At 50.3% G+C, this 7500-nt stretch overlaps 1 pseudogene; it reads right to left on the bottom strand.

Moving 5' to 3' along the window:
- LOC135817043 (putative mediator of RNA polymerase II transcription subunit 26) overlaps positions 1–7500 on the bottom strand; it is an 11525-nt pseudogene that overhangs the window by 1455 nt on the left and 2570 nt on the right.

Genomic DNA, 7500 nt, shown 5'->3' with positions numbered 1-7500 from the left:
GGTATGGGCCAATTCTACCCATGACTCAACATTGCTGAACAGTTCAAAATCCAATCATGCTTCACTCCACAGTAAGCTACGCGCCCGCAAGCCAGAAAAATTCTGCTCAGTTTCCTGTGCTCCTCATCAGAAATTGAAGAAGCTGGTGAGATACTAGTATTTCGTCCTGCACTCTGCAGCTTAGAGGAAGTCCCATCATCTCCAGGGTTCTGCGTTCGAACTGGAAATCAGGTTCTGCTCCTTGATGTCTCCTTGAATGAGCCTCGTTTTCTCATTTGTGCCAACCTTCCGGCGGAAATACTCTCATTCACAGCACTAGGGAACAACAAAGGAACTACTAGAGCCAAGCAGTCGGCGCGTTAGTCCAGGTCTGAACGCATACGCGCCGTGTTACGGAACAATGCGTGTCTTACAGAAAGCACTTGAAAACGTTATGTTTCGTTCGGCACGTTTGTAGATCACTCTCCAGTCCACCGACTCACTTTGTAGCTACCGACACGAAAATACACACGGCTACCCTGGCGAATAAAGCATGCAATGTTAAAGAGCAGAATACCTTTGTGCTGAGTTCTTCAACAAGAGGCACCGACTTGTCAACTAAAACGGCTTTTGCCAGCGGTAGATCTACTCCAGATAATGACAGGCGGTACTTGTAGGTAAATGTCACAAAAGAACTTTTCTATTTCCTCACCTTGTAATCTCAGGAGGATGGTTCTGCATTCCGAAGCATTGCTTAGTCTGCCGCTTCTTGAGGGAGTCTTTGGCGTGCAATGGTAGAGCCCCTCGTGGCCACTGGTCAGACGGCGAACCCTGAGATTTCCGTTCCGTAGCAGGTCGAACTCTCCGTAGGCGATCGGTCCGCGACGACCTCCAATCGGTCTCAGGACTTTGTTGCTGAAGCGATCCTCCAGGCGCTCACCGCCGATATACCACTGCACGGCGTCCTGCCGAACGCCCAGATTGCAGCGCAGTGTAATGCGCCGGCCCGCCTTGGCCGCCTGGACAGTATACGCTGCAGGCGGAGAGTGCGGTCGAGGAGCACATGCCGGCGGAAAGGCGTGAGCCTGCTGTCCCGATCTTTCACCTGTAGCAGCAGATGGAGCCCAAGCAGCAACAAAACAAAGAAAAAGAGGGAAATCCAGAATGGTTCACTTCAGGGACGAAATGCATGTACAATCATGCAAGCAGCATCGGTCACTTGTGGTGTACGGTTCGGCTGATCTGAACTTACGTACTTCAATTAGCAGTCACTAACGCACACTTTCAATTAGGCTTGTTAGGAGAACAGGGCCCGTCTAGTAAAACACGAAACTTCTGAAGCTCTTTTTATCAGCACTTTTACTTGAATCATGAGTGTCCCAGTACCAAGTGCCTGCTAGCAGGTATGGATGGCTTTGAATGGCAGAGGTTTCAACCACCTTCCTGACACAAACTGCTCATATTCTGGGCTTGTACCGGTACTTGGAAAACCTGGACATTGTACAATCATGTAGTACTTTGTAGAGTGTAGCCACATAATTACACTGTATACCCTAGTTATAGATAGTACTGCGGAGAAAAGAACATGCATAACGAGTGTGCAGGCAGATCTACACTGTAGCTCTGGGGGTTATGTACTCTTGATGTCAGGGTACTAGTAATACGATGACTATGTACAGCTATTTCACAAGACCTACAAATACACTGTACAATGAGTACACGCGATTACACCGGTCCCATGGCCGCAAGGGACAAAACTGTGTTTTCCACTGACTGCCCTTGTGTAGGGCCTAGGGCCAGTTGGGGTCGTCGTCCAATCGCGCGGTTATCCTGGCGTCGTGGACGGTGCGCTAGTGCGTGTGTTCTGGAGACGTGTGCCAAAAATGCGGGTATGGCGGGCATGTAAAATAAAACTGACTAGGAAACCTGAACCATTCGTGTGTCTGCTGAAACTGCTTAGTAGCATCACAGGGTCAAAAGTCAGTTCTTCGCAGAGCAGACTAGAAGTGGTCGTCCAGACCATCTTGTGCAAGCGTGTACGTCATTATCGCAAGAGTAGTGTTGCTCCCCTCTCGGAACCGAGTGTGGTGTGATTCCTTCTAAATCGCGTGTATCTCATTCAAGCAAGTGGTGAACAAGTGACGCTGACTTTTCTAGTTGTGCACTACGCTGAGAGCCAAAGATACAAGGTCTTTCCAGGGACCATCAGGACTTCGAGGTAGCTTGTACTGTAGTTGTAGTACTCCACAATATATACAGCACTAAGTGCACATAGCCACTCCACATGACTTTGTTCTGATTTCGAATGCGATGATTGATACCATGTACATGTACATGGTATGTACATAGTACAATGTATTTCATCATGTACATGTACATGTACCTGTAATGATTATGATTGTAGATTGTCCACACACACACACACACACACACACACACACACACACACACACACACACACACACACACACACACACACACACACACACACACACACACACACACACACACACACACACACACACACACACACACACACACACACACACACACACACACACACACACACACACACACACACACACACACACACACACACACACACACACACACACACACACACACACACACACACACACACACACACACACACACACACACACACACACACACACACACACACACACACACACACACACACACACACACACACACACACACACACACACACACACACACACACACACACACACACACACACACACACACACACACACACACACACACACACACACACACACACACACACACACACACACACACACACACACACACACACACACACACACACACACACACACACACACACACACACACACACACACACACACACACACACACACACACACACACACACACACACACACACACACACACACACACACACACACACACACACACACACACACACACACACACACACACACACACACACACACACACACACACACACACACACACACACACACACACACACACACACCAGGACGTTCATCATGGGGGTGAGAACAACATCTGCACCGGCATGTGGTGCAGCGATCCTCCATCATTGACCCATTGGCCTACTAAACGTGCTACAGCATTACAAGCAGGCACGTGAAGTCATGATGAAATCTAGGGATGGAATCCATCTCAGTGGCCGTGGAAGGTGCTGACCTGTACTCTCCTGTGTCCTGTTCAGGCAATTCACAATTACAAGTGGGTCTGAACTAGACGTACAAAGCCAGGACGATGCTCTCCCTGTTGTTAACTCACTGTTACTGTCACCACTTTGGACGTTCAGTAGGCTTCTATCCTACCGCCGTACCGGACCTCCCTGCAGTAGTCGCATTCCTGACAGCAGAACGACGGCTACAAACAATCTACTGGTGAACATGATCAGCCGAATCAGGGCGGATGCCACAACAGTGGATGAGACACTGACGCGGGGGACACCTGATCAGCCAAGACCACCTTCCCTTTCCAGTGGCGCCTCATTCACATCCAATGGTTTAGTGCTGTGTGGAGTGCGCCATGTCGAGGAAAACAAAAGGCCGAACGCGTTGAGGTCGCATTACATTAACAGCCCCTGTTCATGATTGCAGCTAATTGCTAACTGGTCGTATACAAGTTGCAGACCCTCGCATCCTCCGCGCCCAGGGTTAGCCGCGCAAACTGCCCTAGGTACCTACCCTGTACGAGGCATACTGCAAGTGCTTTCTTCCGGGCATTCAACAAGCTGCGTCCCTGCCAGCAGCGGCAACAGCAGCGTCCAAGTTCCAGTTACACGTGAGCATGGCAACAATGCTGAATTCAAGGCTCGACTGAAGTATTAGTTCATCTCTAGCCCTTGATCGCATGCGCACAAACACCTTACATGACATACAGCCAAACAGCCGTACACGTAATCATGCATCTGCGACAGGTGTGTATTCCTGCTGCCAGAGGACTTCTAGTAGTAGTTCTACAGCGAGGCTGTCGGGATTGAACTTCGCAGCGCTGCCAACACTACAAACGTAGCATGACTACGATGCATGTATTCTCGCAGCGTTGGCTTTGGTCGCTTCTCTATTACTTTCTCTATCACTGGTACGCCGCCTTTGACACCGGCGCGCGCACGGGCAATATCGGGAGAAGCGAGAACTCGTGATAGAAGATCTTTGGCACTCTTGGCTCGCCTACGGCGCTCTAGGTTTTCCACTAGACACATGTTGAACGTGTCCTGTTCACCTTACTGCCACTAAAGTTCCCACGCAAAGGTGGACAAGGTCAGCTGAACGATAGGTTCGCTAGGTTTGACATTTGCGGAGGGACGGACGAGACGTTCACCGCAATGACTCGCATCGATCGACTAAGTTAGCGGCGCAATAATTACGGAGCATCCATGATACACATCCCTTGTCGAATCCAAGACACATGTGTATTACGTATGTAGGCGTACTTCTAGAGTCGGGTACACCCATTTGATAGTCAACTCGTCCACCCTCTCGCTGCTCAGGTTTTGCCCGTGTTTGTAGATCTGTGCAGGATGGCCAAATGGGATGCGAAGGAATCTTGTTTTCTGCGGCAGTTGCACGCGGAATTGGGTAAACAGTGCCGAAAGGAGCGAACCTTTCAAGTAGTTGTGTGTACATGCCCCTTGTTTGCGACACGTGTGGGGCTATTGCTGGAAATCATTGCGTGTGCTGATGCACACACTCATGTCATGAGGATCACCGGTTACTCACAGTAACAAGACTACGAGGCCTTCGCAGTATGTGCACCAGCCCTACGCATCGATCAGATCGTGTTGTATCCGGCCAAGCATCATGTAGAGGCGCCTCACAATTTCCCGATCCGTTTCACGCCATCACCAAGTCCGCTGCAGCGTTAGGTCGGTCACAAATACCATGTGTATACACTTGCTGGCAACGCATCTGCTCGCACAATAATGTACATGTACCGAAGTGGGGGGTATAGGGCGTCATCCGATTAATTGTGCCTACATCCTATATCCACATTCTATCAAACCGAAAGTGGAAGGAGCAATGCAAGACGTATTATGTACGTTGTTGGCTCGAGGTATTGTCAAGGGGAAGCTACACCTATGCCATTACTGCAACCGTCTCTGAATCCACTGCGTCCGCTATACGCAACAATCATAATGACATACGATATGCTTAAACTTTGGTATGCAGAGAGCCACTGCTTCAGCATAACAAAAAGCTGATCAATTTCACCTACGCCACGACAATCTAATGATGCTGACATTACGAACCCCTGTGGAAGCGGAAGGTGTCCCTGTGCATGAATAGTTACGATGACGCGGGTTTCCCTTCCAGGACTCCGCCAATACACACTAAGACAGTACACATGGCTGTGACGCAGCTCCGCTGGTCATTCTGGATTAGCTAGACTTCGCATCATCTAGGCTGAACAGCAACAGCAGCAGCAGAAGCAGCAAGCCTTACTTGGCAATAAGCACTCCACGCAGTCACACTTACCGGCTCTGTCTGGAGCTCTGTCCATCATCCTGTCACCAGCGCTGGGTTCTGTCGTCGTGGCTGACACCGTTACACCAGATACGTCCGAAGCAGTGTCAGTCCGTGAAGCCAACAGCTGCTGCTGATTCCCTCGTCCTGCAGGCGGCTCTTCGTGGTTTGGGGGAATACGATTGGACGCTCTCGCTCCCCCATGACCAATAGGCTCTTGTCGTGGCCGCTCTACTGCGTTCGCGTATACGCCACGGCATAAGCACCAACTACCCATCAACCATACAAGGAGTAGTCTCTCTGCAGCCATATCGTCTAGATTCTGAGATGGATTAGCAAAGTAGTGCAGCCCTGTCACTCAGCTCACAATCCACCTACTGTCGCGGAGCACACTATACTGCGGACTGAGAATGTCTCTGGAGGACAGATCTCCCAAATGTTCCAGCTCACTCCGTCATACGTACAAAATTGCCAGTCAGCCAGCGACAGTGTGGTCGTGGACTGCAGAGATCCACACGCGGGTCGGATGAAAGGATAGCGCTCTCCGTGCACAATACTACACAATAGTGTAGTGCAATCTCTCGTCCAGCGCTTGCAAGTCAGTATCGCAGGAAGTTCCGGCTGCAAGCGTGCATGCGTGCCACACATCAATCAGCGCATGAATACTAGCACCAGTACCAGCAGCAATAGCAGCAACCGTAGTGGGGACTGAATCACGACTACCGTTCTTGTACTTCTCTCTTCGTCTTAAATGCCCGGTGCTGCTGATCGGCCGGAGATCAAGCGAGAGAGAGAGAAAGGGAGAAGGCTGAAAATAGGCGAATAACTCGTGCAGAAGTCTGGCAAGTGGATTCGTTTGCGGACTGTCACCACGCGCGCACACACTGACTCCAATCGATGCAGTACTCCTTCCCTTTCCTGACCACTTCAACACCACAAAAGTACTTTGATTGAATACAGGCAATTTGTATCTGTACACCAGCTGAATTGTGTTAGGTCGAGATTGACCACGGACAACTCTCGATGGAGCTGTTCACAGATGAAACTGGATAGATTTGATCAGTCTGAAACTAATTAATAGCTTTATGTCCTCACACTTGCTTCTGACTTCCTGGCAGCTCAAACCACCAAACCGAGTTTCTTTCCCACCATTTATACCACGTCGTGTTCGTGGGCACAGTGTCGAGGCTCTTATATCCCTTGCTGGCGTGATGTCTGTCGCTGCCACGTTTTCTGTATGTCCATGTACTTGTTCACGCGACCTTCGAGGAACCCTATTCTATGTCCTGGGGTGCGTCCGCAGTTGTAGGCGAATGTGTTTTTTTGTCCACACCTCGCCTTCTCTCTCTCTCTCACTCTCACTCACTAGTAGCAGCCTGCCCCGTCGCTGAACGCTCAAGCAGGTACCGCCACCAGCCAAGCGCAAGCTTGCTCGCCGCCCAAGTAGTCTTATGCACCGCGTACATGCGCGTGCGATCGTCAACACAATGGCATCATGTAGAGCGCGCTAACCTCGGGCAGTCTGACGCTCTATTGCTGACCTGGGCGTGCGGGATCTACCAAGCCATTAACATGGTCGTTGCATGATAAAAGCCTTTGCGCTGAGCGGAGCGACAGTCAATCGAGCAATACCGCTACTATTCCATGACTGTCGAAAGAATCGGCGCAACTACTAGTCGAACGAAACTGAAAGCGTGAGCGATCAGGGCTCCGAGTGGAAGCAGCTGCCGAACTGGTTCCTCCTATTTTCGAGCCGACTACCTGTTTAGTGTAATGTCTTCCTTTAGATTTTCAACACATTCGTAGGACCCCAGTGACACCCGAAGTGGATCGCGAAATTCCACGAATGGCATGCAAAGCTGTTCGAGTCTGGGCGAATTAGGTGCGACAATGACAAACCCAACTTCACTTTCTTCAGCTGATATCTTCAGGTATGCTTGGACTTAGAGTGATAGAACCGCACGGTGCCCTCGAGCACCTGCCTGCGTGCCTCTGGCCGCACGCCACAGCA

Source organism: Sycon ciliatum, chromosome 5 (genome assembly GCF_964019385.1).
Source record: "Sycon ciliatum chromosome 5, ocSycCili1.1, whole genome shotgun sequence".
Lineage (NCBI taxonomy): Eukaryota > Metazoa > Porifera > Calcarea > Leucosolenida > Sycettidae > Sycon > Sycon ciliatum.
Note: the sequence above shows the minus strand (reverse complement) of the source record. Positions and strands in the feature narration are given on the sequence as shown.